Source organism: Bos indicus x Bos taurus, chromosome 14, assembly GCF_003369695.1.
Source record: "Bos indicus x Bos taurus breed Angus x Brahman F1 hybrid chromosome 14, Bos_hybrid_MaternalHap_v2.0, whole genome shotgun sequence".
Lineage (NCBI taxonomy): Eukaryota > Metazoa > Chordata > Mammalia > Artiodactyla > Bovidae > Bos > Bos indicus x Bos taurus.
The window spans coordinates 52,922,423-52,938,758 of record NC_040089.1 but is presented as its reverse complement, the minus strand read 5'-3'; positions in this window follow the sequence as shown (position 1 = coordinate 52,938,758).

The window sequence follows — 16,336 nt, the reverse complement described above, 5'->3', positions numbered from 1 at the left end:
CCTCACACCTCTCAGAAATGAAGAGCTAGTGGTCTTAGTCTAAAAATGAAACCTTCTCTTGTCCAGCAGCATACAAGGGCTCTAATGAGTTACAAGCTACAGCCATCACCTGGGCACTTTTCACTTCTTTCTTATAGGGATATACAGACAAGAAGAAGAGTTACCATGTAAGCAGAGACATCTGACTCTGATCAGCAGAAAGAAATGGGGCTGATGTTGAACAATTGAAAGGAGGACTATGTATGGAGCCCTTGCAACTTCCTCTTATTCCCTTCTCAAATGTGAATACAAGGATAAGCCCAGCAATCCTAGTCTAACAAGGGAATGATTCATAGAAGTTCTGAATTCTTAAGGAGGATTTGAGTAGCACCATCAGATAAGCCATGAGATCAGTGGAGGTGATAACTCAGAGCAAAGAGAATTAGAATGGTTAGAGGAGAAGGAAGGTGATAAGTACCAGTCACATATCTGATCTCACAGAAGTGATGAGTTGTGTAGTGTCATTCCAATCTTTTCCCTCTTTTAAGCCTTTCCTCAGAAAGAGTGGTCCATTGGAATCTCGAAGAAGCCCCTGCCAATATGTAAAAGGCACAAGGGATAGACTTAAATGAACGGGAGGTGTGCTGCTCAGATCTTCAGTCAAGAAAGAAATCACCAGTGAGCTGGACAAATCAGCTGATTAAATAAGCCTGTTAGAGGTGCTAGAGCTTGGATTCTTTTGCCAACTGTGGGACTCCTCTAAAGGGCACTCTTTGTTCTGAAGTTCCTATTATGGTAGCTAAGAATCTGTCATATCTGCACCATGATCTCCATGCCTACTCCTGCTTCTCTCCCTTTTCCTTCCTGCTGCACAGGTGTCAGCTGTCCAGACTGTCCAAAGACTTTCCCTGCTGAATCCTGCTAATCATCTCCCTTTTATCTTTCACAGTCATTACTCCTTGATAAACCTCTTACACTCCTAATTCCATCTAAGTTTCTACCCCACAGGGGACCCAATGGACACAGTAGATATGTTAACTTAATGATAGTCTCAAAAGCTGTTTAATTTCATAAATTCCCCTTTCAGAGACCAGTCTCACACATAATCCTTACTTAGGATCTGGAACTAATGTAGATTGCTTTCACCATCTCCGCTGCATCTCATCAGGAAGCAGACTTAATAGATTCTTAATTCTGATAAATCTTCTATCTCTGTAGTCTTGAACTGATAAAACTAAAACTCTCTTCTTTAGTCAAATGCTTTAAAAAAAAAAAAAAAGTAGCTTTTATTCCTGACAGAACACACAATCTATTCAAACATGTTATTCAGTAAGATTTTGAAATGTAATTCTTCAACACCATTCATAACTAGTATTAATAACCACAGAACAATGTAGGTGAAAAGTGGGAGTAGGTGTTTTGAAGATACATGAATATAATTTATAGGAAAAGTGCTTTAAAATCGCTGAATGCAATTTTCTTATTCAGGGTATGAAAGTGGGTGATTTTTCTTTCTAGTCCTTTTGTACTGCTTTATTTTATTAATTTAGAAAAGACTCACCATTTTTGTTGAACTAAGAAAAAGACTTTCTTAAACTTCTTTAAGATCAGTTGATATATGATCCTGAAAGTCATTGTTAGCCATTACATACACACCCTTAAAATTATAAAATGCACTAATATTTTAAAAATATAAATGGCACAGTAGAAAGTGGCTATACAGTGAAAATGTGCTATAGTTTAAATACAGTAGAGGGATGAAAGTTCATTGAACAAAATTGGCATATAATTATAATAATAAGGTATAGGTTAGAAAATGCTGTCAGATAAAAATGTTAAAATACCTTCTTACATAATGAGTTTCTTAATATAAAATATTGGATCTTTGTCATAATGATTTTAGAAATAGGAATATAATGTATATTTAAAATATACCTTATATTTAGAGAAGAGATTGTTACTCATACTGAATGTAGTGTCGGCACTAAGCAGTATATGCTGCTTCCTGAGTTATAGTGGGATTGAATTAACTACTATATATTAAGTACTACTTGTTTTGCCCACAAACAGATTTGAACTGAGGGTTCCAGAGGAGATCACCATAATTATAGAAAAAGGAAAAAGAGAAAATAAGTTTATAAAAAATCAAGTTCTCTGAGTAAAAGGAAAAGTAACAAAAGGAAAAGTAACATAAATCACATATATGTTAATGTGAATATCAGTTCAGTTCAGTTGCTCAGTCCTGTCTGACTCTTTGTGACCCCATGAATCATAGCACGCCAGCCCTCCCTGTCCATCACCAACTCCCGGAGTCCACCCAAACTCATATCCATCGAGTCGGTGATGCCATCCAGCCATCTCATCGTCTGTCGTCCCCTTCTCCTCCTGCCCCCAATCTCTCCCAGCATCAGTGTCTTTTCCAATGAGTCAACTCTTTGCATGAGGTGGCCAAAGTATTGGAGTTCCAGCTTCAGCATCAGTCCTTCCAAAGAGCACTCAGGACTGATCTCCTTTAGGATGGACTGGTTGGATCTCCTTGCAGTCCAAGGGACTCTCAAGAGTCTTCTCCAACACCACAGTTTAAAAGCATCAATTCTTTGGTGCTCAGCTTTCTTCACAGTCCAACTTTCACATCCATACATAACCACTGGAAAAACCGTAGCCTTGACTAGATGGACCTTTGTTGGCAAAGTAAATGTCTCTGCTTTTTAATGTTATCTAGGTTGGTCAGAGAAATCCATTTAATTCAACATTCCATTAGAATATCAGCAAAAGTACTCTGTTGAATCTGTTCTAGAAATACCCATTAAAAAGAAAAGTCAAGAATAACATACTGAAAGAAACACAAAATCAGACCCCTTTGCCCTGATGTATCTGCCTTCAGTCTAATTATTTCCTTTGTGCAGACTCCCTTGCTTAACATCAGTGTTTATTTTCTTTTTCTTCCCCACATTTCAAACACATTTTCTCTTACCTCATTAAGTAACATGCAATCTTATTTTTTCTCATACTTTCAAATAGGCTCTTTCTCTGTCAATATGTCCTTGTCAATAAATACTTTATGTGATATTTGGGTTGCTACACTGGCTATTATGTAGGCACTTCTCACAAATTATGTGACAATAAGAATTAGACCAATTTGTGAGCAAACAAAGTTCTTATTTGAAATGGAAGTGGTATAACAATTTCTTTATTAAATTGTAAATTATATATTTAAATTAGTATGGATATTTTTAAAATTTTTATAAATTTCCACCTTTTTTACTCTTTTGACTAAAAAAAATGAATGGCATGAGAGCGGTGAGTTTAGTTTTATTTGTGGCTGAGGAGTGTAACCCAGCAGCCAGCCTTTCCATTGTGAGGAAGAGCTCTGAAGATGTAGGACAGGGCTCACACAACTTTGGTAAAAGAGATGCATGCAATCAAACACATATTTGATGCGTCATGAGGAGCAGATATCTTTATTAATATTAATGATTTTAGGGCTTTGCTTGGTATGAGAAGATCTAAGATATTGGGTTCATGAACATTTCCCTTGAAATATCTAACAATCTGATGGCCTATTCTGCCAGTTTTTCCCAGAGCATATAGTGTCCCGTTCCTGATCACTACCTTGAATTCTTCTCAGGGTGTGTTGGAGGTTAACTACAGTGGCTAATGATCTAATTAACTCTTATAGAACTGGATGGTGAGCAACATTCTAATTTGGTGTATGTGATATATTCAAAGTGTAACAGTCATATAGAGCATTCCTAGAGTAAATTTTATAGTATAGTGCAATTTATGAATTTTAGAAAGTACATTTATACTTATGAATACAGACCCATAAACAACACACTACCTAATTCTGAAAAGGAAGAAGTCAGGACTCAATATCTCTCATTATATAGAAAAGGAAAATAAGGTTTAAAGTACTTAAATAAAGTTACATAGACATAATCCTATAAAAAAAAAAAAGGAACTTGGCCTTAAAATGCCATTACTATTATACCATAAGTGGCAAAAACAAACTTATTAAGAGATGATTGCTTTAGATGTATATAAATTAAATATATTTTCTCAGCTTATAGTGTCATTTTAGAAGATATAGTTCAAAATAAGCAGGAATGGGATTCCCTAGAGATCCTCTAGACAGGATGGCAGAATAGAAGGACCTGAGCACACTTCTTCCCATCAGATCAGATCAGTTACTCAGTCGTGCCCGACTCTTTGTGACCTCATGAATCGCAGCACGCCAGGCCTCCCTGTCCATCACCAACTACCGGAGTTCACTCAGACTCATGTCCATCGAGTCAGTGATGCCATCCAGCCATCTCATCCTCTGTCATCCCCTTCTCCTCCTGCCGCCAATCCCTCCCAGCATCAGAGTCTTTTCCAACGAGTCAACTTTTCGCATGAGGTGGCCAAAGTACTGGAGTTTCAGCTTTAGCATCATTCCTTCCAAAGAAATCCCAGGGCTGATCTCCTTCAGAATGGACTGGTTGGATCTCCTTGCAGTCCAAGGGACTCTCAAGAGTCTTCTCCAACACCACAGTTCAAAAGCATCAATTCCTCAGCGCTCAGCCTTCTTCACAGTCCAACTCTCACATCCATACATGACCACAGGAAAAACCATAGCCTTGACTAGACAAACCTTTGTTGGCAAAGTAATGTCTCTGCTTTTGAATATGCTATCTAGGTTGGTCATAACTTTCCTTCTAAGGAATAATTTCATGGCTGCAGTCACCATCTGCAGTGATTTTGGAGCCCCCCAAAATAAAGTCTGACACTGTTTCCACTGTTTCCCCTGTTTCCCCATCTATTTCCCATGAAGTGATGGGACCGGATGCCATGATCTTCCCATAAAAACACCAAATTCACAACTCACTGTTAAACAACCATCGACAAAAAAGGACTGCAACTTCCCGAAACATTCTACTTACAAAAACAAAAAAGAAGCCACAATGAGCTGGTAGGAGGGGTGCATTCGTGATACAATTAAATCCCATACATGTCAAGGGAGTGACCCACAAGCTGGAAAATAATTATATTGTAAGAGTTCTGAGCCCCACATCAGGCTCCCTTGTCTGGGTGTCTGCCATCAGGAAGAGGAACACTCAAAGTATTTGGTTTTGTAATCTAACCATCCTTGATAACAGGAACCCCAAAGGGCTGGGAGAAATAGAAAAGCCATTCTTGGAGGGTGCACACAAGATATCCTGTGTACTGGGACCCATGGATAAAAGAAGTAACTTCATAGTAGCCTGGGCCAGACCTACATGCTGGTTTTGAAGGATCTCCTAGAGAAGCAGAGGCACTGGGGAGTACTCATTAATATTTTGATCTATCCCAGAGGGTGCCATTTTGATGCCAAAAGCCTTCCCAATAGCTGAAGACTCCAGGGGCAGGAAAACAGTACCAGTAATCAGCAGACAGGCTGCTTAAAAACTTTCTGAGTCCACAGCCACCTGTAGACACCCTTTGACACAGTCCTGCTTAACCAAGAAAGCAAAATGGAGCTGGAGGAATCAGACTCCCTGACTTCAGACTTTGTTACAAAGCTGTAGTCTTGGGCTTTGCAGGTGGTTCAGTGGTAAAGAATCCACTTGCCAAGCAGAAGACCTGGGTTCTATCCCTGGGTCAGGAAGATCCCCTGGAGAAGGAAATGGCAACCCACTCCAGTATTCTTGCCTGGGAAATACATGGACAGAGGATCCTGGTGGGCTACAGTCCAGGGGGTTCTGAAGAGTCAGACATGACTGAGTGACTGAGCACATAGGCACTGGCACACACACACACAAATACAGATAGAAATACAGGATAGAAAAACTAGAAATAAACGCATGCAACTATTGGTCAATTAATCTATGAAAATTAGGCAATGACATACAATTGAGAAAAGGCAGTATCTTCAATAAGTGGGGCTGGAAAAACCAGACAGCTACATGTAGAATAATTACTTTTTCTAACATCATCCACAAAATAACATTCAAAAAGGATTACAGACCTAAATGCAAGACTAAATACCATAAAACTCTCAGAGGAAAACATAAGCAGAATGCTTTTTGACAAAACTGCAGCAGTACCTTTTTTGTTTCACTTCTTTGAGTACTAAAAATAAAAACAAAAATAAACGTGACCTAATTAAACTTAAAAGCTTTTGCACAACAAAGGAGACCATAAACAAAACAAAAAGGCAACCCATAGAATGGGAGAAAATATTTGCAAATGATGCAATGAACAAGGGATTAATCTCCAAAATATACAAACAGCTCATGCAGCTCAATAGCAAACAAAAAAACAAAACCCAACCCAATAAAAAAACGGAGTGGAAGGTCTAGACAGAAATTTTTCCAAAGAAGACACATAGATGGCCAAAGAGCACATGAAGATGTTCAACATCACTAATTATTAGAGAAATGTAAATCAAAACTATAATGAAATACCACCTCATACCATTCAGGATGGCCATCACCAAAAAATCTAAAAACAATAAATGCTTGAGAGGTTATGGAGAAAACAGAGCCCTCTTACACGGTTGGTAAGACTATAAATTGGTTCAACCACTATGGAGAGCAGTATGGAGCTTCCTTAAGAAACTAAAAGTAGAACTGTCATATTATCCAGCAATCCCACTCCTGGGCATATGTCTAGAGAAAACAATACTTCAAAAATATACATGCCCTGCTATGTTCATAGCAGCACTATTTACAATTTCCAGGACATGGAAACAACCTAAATGTTATCAACAGATAGATGGATAAAAAAGAAGTGGTACATACATACAATGGAATACTACCCAGCCATGGAAAAGAATGAAATAATGCCATTTGTAGCAACAAGAATAGATCTAGAGATTATCATACTGAAAAATAAGTCAGGCAAAGAAAAATATCCTGTGATATTGTCAACATATGGAATCTACAAAAGCTACAAATGAACTTATTTACATAAAAGAAGCAGAAAACAAATTTATGGGAGTGATGCAGGGCAGGGGTAAATTAGAAGGTTGGGATTAACATATAGATAACACTCTATATAAAATAATCAACAAGGACCTATTGTGTAGCACAATACTCTTTAATAACATATATGGGGAAAGAGTCTGAAAAAGGATAGATATATGCATAAATTACTTTATATGCATAAATTACTTGCATCTATAAATAGATATATGCAAGTAATTTATGCATATATCTACACCTGAAACTAGCACAACATTGTAAATCAAATGTACTCCAATATAAGATAAAAAATAGGATGATAAGGAAATTAATTAAGAAAAATAAGCAGGAATGATTTGGAATAAAGTTAACTTGGGGCCAGAACTGTTCATTGCAATGTCAAATGTATTATTGGTTAATATAACTGCAGTATTCTTTAAATATAGCAATGGGCTGTATTGGTTGGCTGCATTAGATTTATTTATTGTGCCAAAGAAATTTATAAATAAATGCACAGTTATATTAAAATAGTTTCATGAAAATTAAGTAAGCGTATAATCCATTTTCTGATACCTTGGAGCCAAATGAACCAAAACCATTCCAAATATATGGGATAAATAAAGACTTTAAAAAGCATAATACCAGTTCTGTTCAAGCTGTATTACCAAATGAATTAATTAGTTTTGAATCAATAGACAAATATGCAAATTAAATATATCAATAAATAAAACAATTATAAAAACTGGTTTGTAAGGATTTGGGGGTGACAGATGACATATAATAGATTTTAGATCTACAATAAGGTATAAAAACAGTACCAGTGCTAGTAACAATAAAAACAGTGATTAACATATTCTGATATTACTGAAGGAACAATGTGCTTTTCATTAAAGAAGCAGGTCAGTGTTCTAAAGAACTAAAGTTGGTCAATATTAGTGTAATTTTACTCACATATTTGATTAAATATCATACCTAAATAAAATTAAATGATATTGATTTTCATACTGATAGATATATTTATTAAAGACTTATTAAGTATTAGGTAGCTCATTCAGTACTTAGGCAATACTTAGAAATTGCTAACATTAACAGTTATATATAAATGAAAAAAGAAAATCTTGGAGGTATGAAGCAAGGTAACACAATTAGTAGGCACTGGAGCCAAAGTATAACCCAAAGATTCTAGCTTTGGCAGAACATGAAATACCCAGGCTCTACTGAATAAAATTTTCAGGTAGATATAAATGTGACTTGAGTTTTTGCTTTATGCTATTTGGATTCAACTCTTTAAGTAGTAATGGGAGATAATGCTCTTTGAATAGCTCCTTAAAGATCTTTTAACATAAACCTTTAACAGAGTTTATTGTTAACACCTTTGACAGATGTTATTTATATATTTATAATGACAAGAAAAGTGTATTTTCATAGAAATTCTATGAATATATAAATAACATCATTAAAATCTATTAAAGGTTTATGTTAATAAAGGATATTTTCATAGAAATTCATATGAGAAATAGGTTAGATAAACAGATCCCCTTCATGGATCACAGCCTTCTCATGGCAAAGGAGCTTTCATAACTCAGTGAAGGTCTGAGCCATTCCTTGCAGGGCCACCCAAGACATACAAGTCATAATACAGAGTTCTGAAAAAATGTAGTCTGCTGGAGGAGGCAATGGCAAGCTATCACTGTTTTTTTCTGTGAGGACCCAATGAACAGTATAAAAATACAAATAGATATGACACTGAGAGAGGAGTCCCCCAGATCTGGTGGTGTCTAACATGGTACTGGGGAAGAGCAGAGGGCAATGACTAATATCTCCAGAAAGAACAAAACTACTGGGCCAAAGTAGAAATGATGCTCAGTTGTGGATATGCCTGGTGGTGAAGATAATGTCCGATTCTGTAAAGAACATTATCACATAGGAACCTGGAATGTTAGGTCCATAAGTCAAGGTAAATTGGACTTGCTCAAGAAGAAAATGGCTAGAGTGAACATCAACATCTTAGGTATCAGTGAACTAAAATGGATGGGAATGAGTGAATTTAATTCAGATGATTGTTATATCTACTACTGTGGGCAAGAATACCTTAGAAGAAATGGAGTAGCCGTTGTAGTCAACAAATAAACCTGGAATGTGCTATTTGTAATCTCAAAAATTACAGAATTATCTCAGTTCATTTCCAAGGCAAACCATTCAATAATACAGTAATCTAACCCTATATCCCAACCACTGATGCTGAAGAAGCTGAAGTTGACCAGTTCTATAAAGACCTCAAAGACCTCGTAGAACTAACAACAACAACAAAAAGTCCTATTCATCACAGGGGAGTGGAATGCAAAAGTAGGAAGTGAAGAGTTACGTGGAGTAACAGGCAAGTTTGGCCTTGGAGTACAAAATGAAGCAGGGCAAAGACTAACAGAGTTTTGCCAAGAAAATGCACTGATCGCAGCAAATACCCTCTTCCAACAACACAAGATGTGTACATGGACATCACCGGATGGTAAATACTGAAATCAGATTGATTATTTTCTTTGCAGCCAAAGATGGAGAAGCTCTATACAGTTAGCAAAAACAAGGCCTGAAGCTGACTATGGCTCAGATTGAGAGAGTCAATTCCTAGGCAGGTTGATAAGAAGTCTGGGGGTCCCCAAGGAGGAGATAGGGGTCTGAGGCTTTCAAAGTAGAGACAGGGGTCTGGAATTCTCAGGAGGAGGAAAGGACAAAGTTTTTTGTCTACATTCCTTCAGTTCAGTTCAGTTCAGTAGCTCAGTCGTGTCCGACTCTTTGTGACCCCATGAATCGCGGCACGCCAGGCCTCCCTGTCCATCACCAACTACCGGAGTTCACTCAGACTCACGTCCATCGAGTCAGTGATGCCATCCAGCCATCTCATCCTCTGTCGTCCCCTTCTCCTCCTGCCCCCAATCCCTCCCAGCATCAGAGTCTTTTCCAATGAGTCAACTCTTCGCATGAGGTGGCCAAAGTACTGGAGTTTCAGCTTTAGCATCATTCCTTCCAAAGAAATCCCAGGGCTGATCTCCTTCAGAATGGACTGGTTGCATCTCCTTGCAGTCCAAGGGACTCTCAAGAGTCTTCTCCAACACCACAGTTCAAAAGCATAGTCTTAGTCAATTACACAATTCAGTTTAAACTCTGTACTAGGGATTATACAACAACAATGTATCCTGCTTGAGGACAGTTTCTCCTTCCTGAAAACCTGACTAATCCTGATATTTTAGAATGTATATTATGGGAGTGGGTCTGGTAGGATCTTTCTATTGTTAAATTCTAATCTTATTATCCTAAAATGTAAATTGTGGGAGTGGGTCAGGTAAAATTTTCACAAACTTGAGATATTCTTTTGATTCACTGTAATAACTAATTAAAAGGTATATAACTCCATTGCTAACACTAGCAAAGGGTACTCTTTTTGCCCCCTTCTGATATCTATGTCAGAAGCTTTCTCTATCCCTTTTATACTTTAATAAAACTCTATTACCCAAAAGCTCTGAGTGACCAAGCCTCCTCTCTGGCCCCGAATTGAATTCTTCTCCTCCAGAGGCCAAGAATCCTGGTGTCTTGCGTGGTTCAGCAACAACCTTTCAAGATCATGAACTCGTTATTGCAAAATTCAGACTTAAACTGAAGAGAGTAGGGAAAACCACTATGCCATTTAGTTATGACCTAAATCAAATCACTTATGGTTATACAGTGGAGGTGAAAAATAGATACAAGGGACTAGATCTGGTAGACAGAGCGCCTGAAGAACTATGGATGCAGGTTCAAAACATTGTGCAGGAGGTAGTGACCAAAAGCATCCTGAAGAAAAAGAAACGCAAGAAGGCTAAGTGACTGTCTGAAGAGGCTTTGAAAAATACCTGAGGAAAGAACAGAAGTGAAAAGCAAGGAAGAAAGGGAAAGATATACCCACCTGAATATAGAGATCCAGAGAAGAGCAAGGAGAGATAAGAAGGCCTTCTTCAATAAACAATGCAAAGAAATAGAAGAATGCAACAGAATGGGAAAGATTAGCAATCTCTTCAAGAAAATTGGAGATATCAAGGGAACATTTCATGCCAGGATGGGCACAATAAAGGAAGAAATGGTAAGGACCTAAGAAAGGTAGAAGAAATTAAGAAGAGTGGCAAGAATACACAGAAAGACTATACAAAAAAAGGTCTTAATGACCTGGGTAATCACTGGTATGATAACTCACTTAGAGCCAGACATCCTAAGTGTGAAGTCCAGTGGGCCTTAGGAAGCATTACTAGACTAGTAATGCTAGCAAGCCTAGTGGAGGTGTTGGGATTCCAGCTGAGCTATTTCAGATCTTAAAAGATGATGTTATTAAAGTGATGCATTTAGTATGTCAGCAAATTTACAAAATTTAGCAGTAGCCACAGGACTAGAAAAGGTCAGTTTTCATTCCAATCCTAAAGAAGGACAGTGCCAAAGAATGTTCAAACTACTTCATAATTGCACCCATTCCCCATGCTAGCAAAGTGAAAGTAGCTCAGTCATATCTGGCTGTTTGCAATCCCATGACTATACAGTCCCTGGAATTCTTCAGGCTAGAATACTGGAGTGTGTAGCTGTTCCCTTCCCCAGGGGATCTTCCAAACCCAAGGATCGAACCCAGGTCTCCTGCATTGCAGGTGGATTCTTTACTAGCTGAGCCACCAGGGAAGCCCATGCTAGCAAAGTTATGCATAAAATCCTTCAAGCTAGGCTTTAGCAATATGTATACCAAGAACTTCCAGATGTACAAACTGTGTTTAGATAAGGTAAAGGAATCAGAGACCCAACTGCCAACATCTGTTGCATCACAGAAAAATCAAGAGAATTCCAGAAGAACATCAGCTTCTTCTTCATTGACTACACTAAAGACTTTGATTTTGTGGATCACAATAAACTGGACAATTCTTAAAGAGATGGGAATACCAGACCACCTTACTTGCCTCCTGATACACCTGTGTGTGTGTCAAAAATCAACAGTTAGAACTGGACATGGAACAACTGACTGATTCAAACTTGGGAAACATGACAAGGCTGCATACTGTCACCCTGTTTATTTAACTTATATGCAGAGAAAACCATGAGAAATGCTGGACTGCATGAGTCACAGGGTGGAATCAAGACTGTTGTTTTTCAGTCGCTCAGTCATATCTGACTCTTTGCGACCCTATGGGCTGCAGCACACCATGCCTCCCTGTCCTTCACCATCCCCTGAAGTTTGCTCAAAATCATGTCCATTGAGTTGGTGATGCCATCCAATCATTTTATCCTCTGTTATTCCCTTCTCCTCCTGCCTTCATTCTTTCCCAACATCATGGTCATTTCCAATCAGTCTACTCTTTGCATCAGGGGGCCAAAGTACTGGAGCTTCAGCTTCAGTATCAGCTCTTACAATGAATATTCAGGGTTGATTTCCTTTAGGATTGACTGCTTTGATTTCCTTGTTGTCCATGGGAATCAAGATTGCTGGGAGAGATATCAACAGTCTCAGATATGCAGATGATAGCACTCTAATGGCAGAGAGTGAAGAAGAACTAAAGAGACTCTTGATGAAGGTGAAAGAAGAGAGTGAAAAAGCTGGCTTAAAACTCAGCCTTCCTAAAACTAAGATCATGGCATCCAGTCCAATCACTTCATGGCAAGTTGAAGGAAAAAAAGTAGAAGCAGTGACATATTTTCTTTTCTTGGTCTCCAGGATCACTGCAGATGGTGACAGCAGCCATGAAATTAGATGATGCTTGTTTTCTTGGAAGGAAAGCTATGACAAACCTAGAAAGTGTATTAAAATACAGAGACATTACTTTGCCAACAAAGGTCCATATAGCAAAGCTATGTTTTTTTCCAATAATCATGTGTGAATATGAGAGTTGGACCATAAACACAACTGAACATTGAAAAATTGATGCTTTGAATTGGGGTGTTGGAGAAGACTCTTGAGAGTCTCTTGGACAGCAGGGAGATCAAACCAGTCAATCCTACTGGAAATTAATCTTGAATATTCGTGGGAAGTAGTGATGCTGAAGATGAAATTCCAATTCTTTGGCCACCTGATGTGATGAGCTGATACACTGGAAAAGACCCTGATGCTGGGAAATATTGAAGGTAAAGGAGAAGAGGACAGCAGAGAATGAGGTGGCTAGATGATATCACCAACTCAGTAGATATGAACTTGAGCAAACTCCAGTAGATAGTGGAGGACAGGGCATGCTGCAGTCCATGGGGTTTCCAGGAGTCAGGCGTGACTTAACAACTGAACCATATCAGAGAAACTTTCCACAATGCAAGTGTGTGTATATATATTTCTTTAATCATTGGTGCAAGTCTACCCATATTTCATCTGTCTTGGTTTTGTGTAGTATTTGTTTTGAATCAAAAAGTAGAAGGGCATATCCTATCACAATTTGAATTATGCTAAATCACAGAGTTGTTTTTTAATTTTTTAATATTTACTGCATATGTGAGTCTTTATCAAGTATTTTTAGGGTACTTCTGTTAAAATTATCAATAGGAAATTATACCTTCCATCAATATGAAAAATTATTGTTGTTGTTTTTTAGTTGCTAAGTCATGCCCAACTCTTGTGACCCCATGGGTTGCAGCCCGCCAGGCCCCTCTGCCATGGGATTTCCCAGGCAAGAGTACTGCAATATGTTGCCATTTCCTTCTCAAGCTTTAAAAATAATATTATAAATTCACCTGTATGACATTTTGGAACCTTTAATATTTATTGGAATAAACATGGAAGTAACTGAAAGAACAAATTTAAAAAGAAAACTAAGTATTTTTGTACATCAATATATTTTAAGCTAACTTCAACCCTGTAAGGCAAGTTTTAGTTAGCATGATAGTGAGATAAGTAAACTTGATATTTAAGAAGTAGTACATTTCCCAAAAGTGTATAGATAGTATAATAGCAAAAGACAGTTTTAAACAGATGAATCTTTGATTGCAAACTGTTAAGTTTTCTACTAAGAAACATGGCATTATAACAATAAAATTCTAAACCCTGCAAATCAATTGGGCAAACCAGCCTTTACAGTTTTATTTATCTACAGAACAAACAACTATCCTTTGTTTTATAAACCCAACTATTTTTTGTACTATGTTTTATTATATTTCATTGATTCTTCCCCTTGATGGTATCATTATAAAAGAAATTGTGTTTAGATTTTTACAGCTAAATCTCTCCAAATAATTTTGTATATATATGCACTTGTCACTGAAGGCAAAATTATTTCTGTAATAAATGTGTGCCCTTTCTTTTGGCCCTTTTCCATACATTGAATGCCTGAATTGTGTATATAGCACAGGGATCCAATATATATATTTGTGCAGTGTGATTATGTCTTAATTTTTCTTTTCTATTTTGCATTCTGTCTCTTTTGCTTCTCAAAAATCAATACTGTGATGGAATGGTTTAAAATATTCACAAAGTTGTCGTTATTTGAATCAGATGTAATAATGTTGTTAGCTATATCAGGATTTTTTTGTTTTTCAAAATGAAAGAGCTTTGCTGTTTTGCCTGATTATAAAACAAATACACATTCCTTGAAAAAATTATATGAAAAGTGAAAATGAATAAAATTTAACAGCTAACAGCAAAACTGTTCAATTATAACAGCTAGGAAAGACCACTTTTAGATATCCTTTTAGGACATTTGCCTTCTTCTCTCTCTAGTGTGTTTATTTCACTAAAACAAAGAACAAATTTTAAACCTCCCCATTAATTCTTCTAAAGGAATTCCTTTAGCCATTTTTTTTTTACATAAGTCAAATGAAGACAAAATCTTTCATTTTTCTTCATCTTAGAATGCCTATTTTTCATCCTCATTTCTGAAGGATGTTTTCCCTGGGTATAGGATTCTGGTGTGACAGATCTTTTCTTTAGCACCTGAAAAATGTTCTGCCACTTTTGTTGTGGTCTCCATGCTTTCTGATGAGAAATCAACTGTCATTAAACTTGTTTTTATTCATAGGGTAAATTTCTCTCACTAGCTTTTAAGATTTTTTCTTTTTCTTAATTTTCAAAAGTTTGATTATGATGTGTCTTGATGTGGATTTCTTTGGGTATCCTGTCTGAGTTTGCTTTGATTTTTGAAAGAAATATAGAAATGCTAGATTTCTATAAGATGACAAGTATGGGAACTCCTAGCAATTTTTTTAAAGTAACTTTTCAGCTCTGTTATTTGTGTTCTTTCCTGGGAGGCCAATGACATGAATGTTAGAATTTTTAAATAGCCTTGCAGACCTCTTAGATTCCGTTAACATTTTTTTTTTAAGGGGGAGGGGTTTGAAGGGGGTGGTTCTTGTTATTGTTCAGGCTAGTTTATTTCTATTGTTTTGTCTTACAGTTCACTGATTCTTTCCTGTGCCGCTTCATTCTGCTTTTCAGTTCATTCACTGAAGTTTTTGTTTAGGTTACTCATTTCTAACAATTCACTTGGTTCTTCTTTATACCGACAATATTTGTGAAGACTTTCTATTTCTTTTCAGAGACTACTTTAAATTTGTTTCAAGTATGCTTGTAATTGCTTGCTTAAACATTTTTATTATGACTACATTAACTCTGTCAGAGCACTTTAACTCCTGTCAATGTAGTATTGATATAACCTTAATATTAAAATTAAAAGCAACAATAATAACCATAACCAAATATATAGAACAGATTCACATGTTAAAAGAAATAAGCTCTGACTTTTAGAAAACAAGGTATATGTGTGGGGAGTACAACCGTGTAGTGTTTTTCTATGTGAATTAAGTTCTTACCAAATTGAAGTTGATGGTTATAACAAAGATTTACACAAGCTTCATGATCAAAGAAGAAGCCTCTAGTAGATACATGAAAGGTAATGAAATAAAACCAAATTTTGACCAAAAAACAATCAAATAACAAAAATGGAAAAGAACAGAGAACACTATAAAACAGAAAAAAATAAGAAAATTGCAATTGTAAGTTCTTAGCAATAATTACCTTAAATGTGAATAGATCAAATCACCAAATCAAAAAGCCCAGAGTGATAGAATGAATTTTTTAAAAAGACAAGAACTAGTGATAAATTGTCTATAAGAGACTAAATTTAGATATAAAGACACATAGTAAAAGGATGTAAAACTATATTCCAGGCAAATGGTAACCAAGAGTAGTGATGGCTACACCTGTATCAGAAACAACAGGCTGTAAGTCAAAGGCTGTCACTACAGAAGAATGTACTTCCAGGAGAAAAATAACATTTTAGAATAATGTCACTAAATAAAGTTCTAACAATTGTAAATGTATACATATCCAACATTAAAGAACACAAAATATATATCAAATATTGACATATCTGAAGACCAAATTAACATCAATACAGTTATAGAAGGAGACTTCAGTATCCCACTTTCAGTAATGAATATAAAATCCAGGCAGAAAA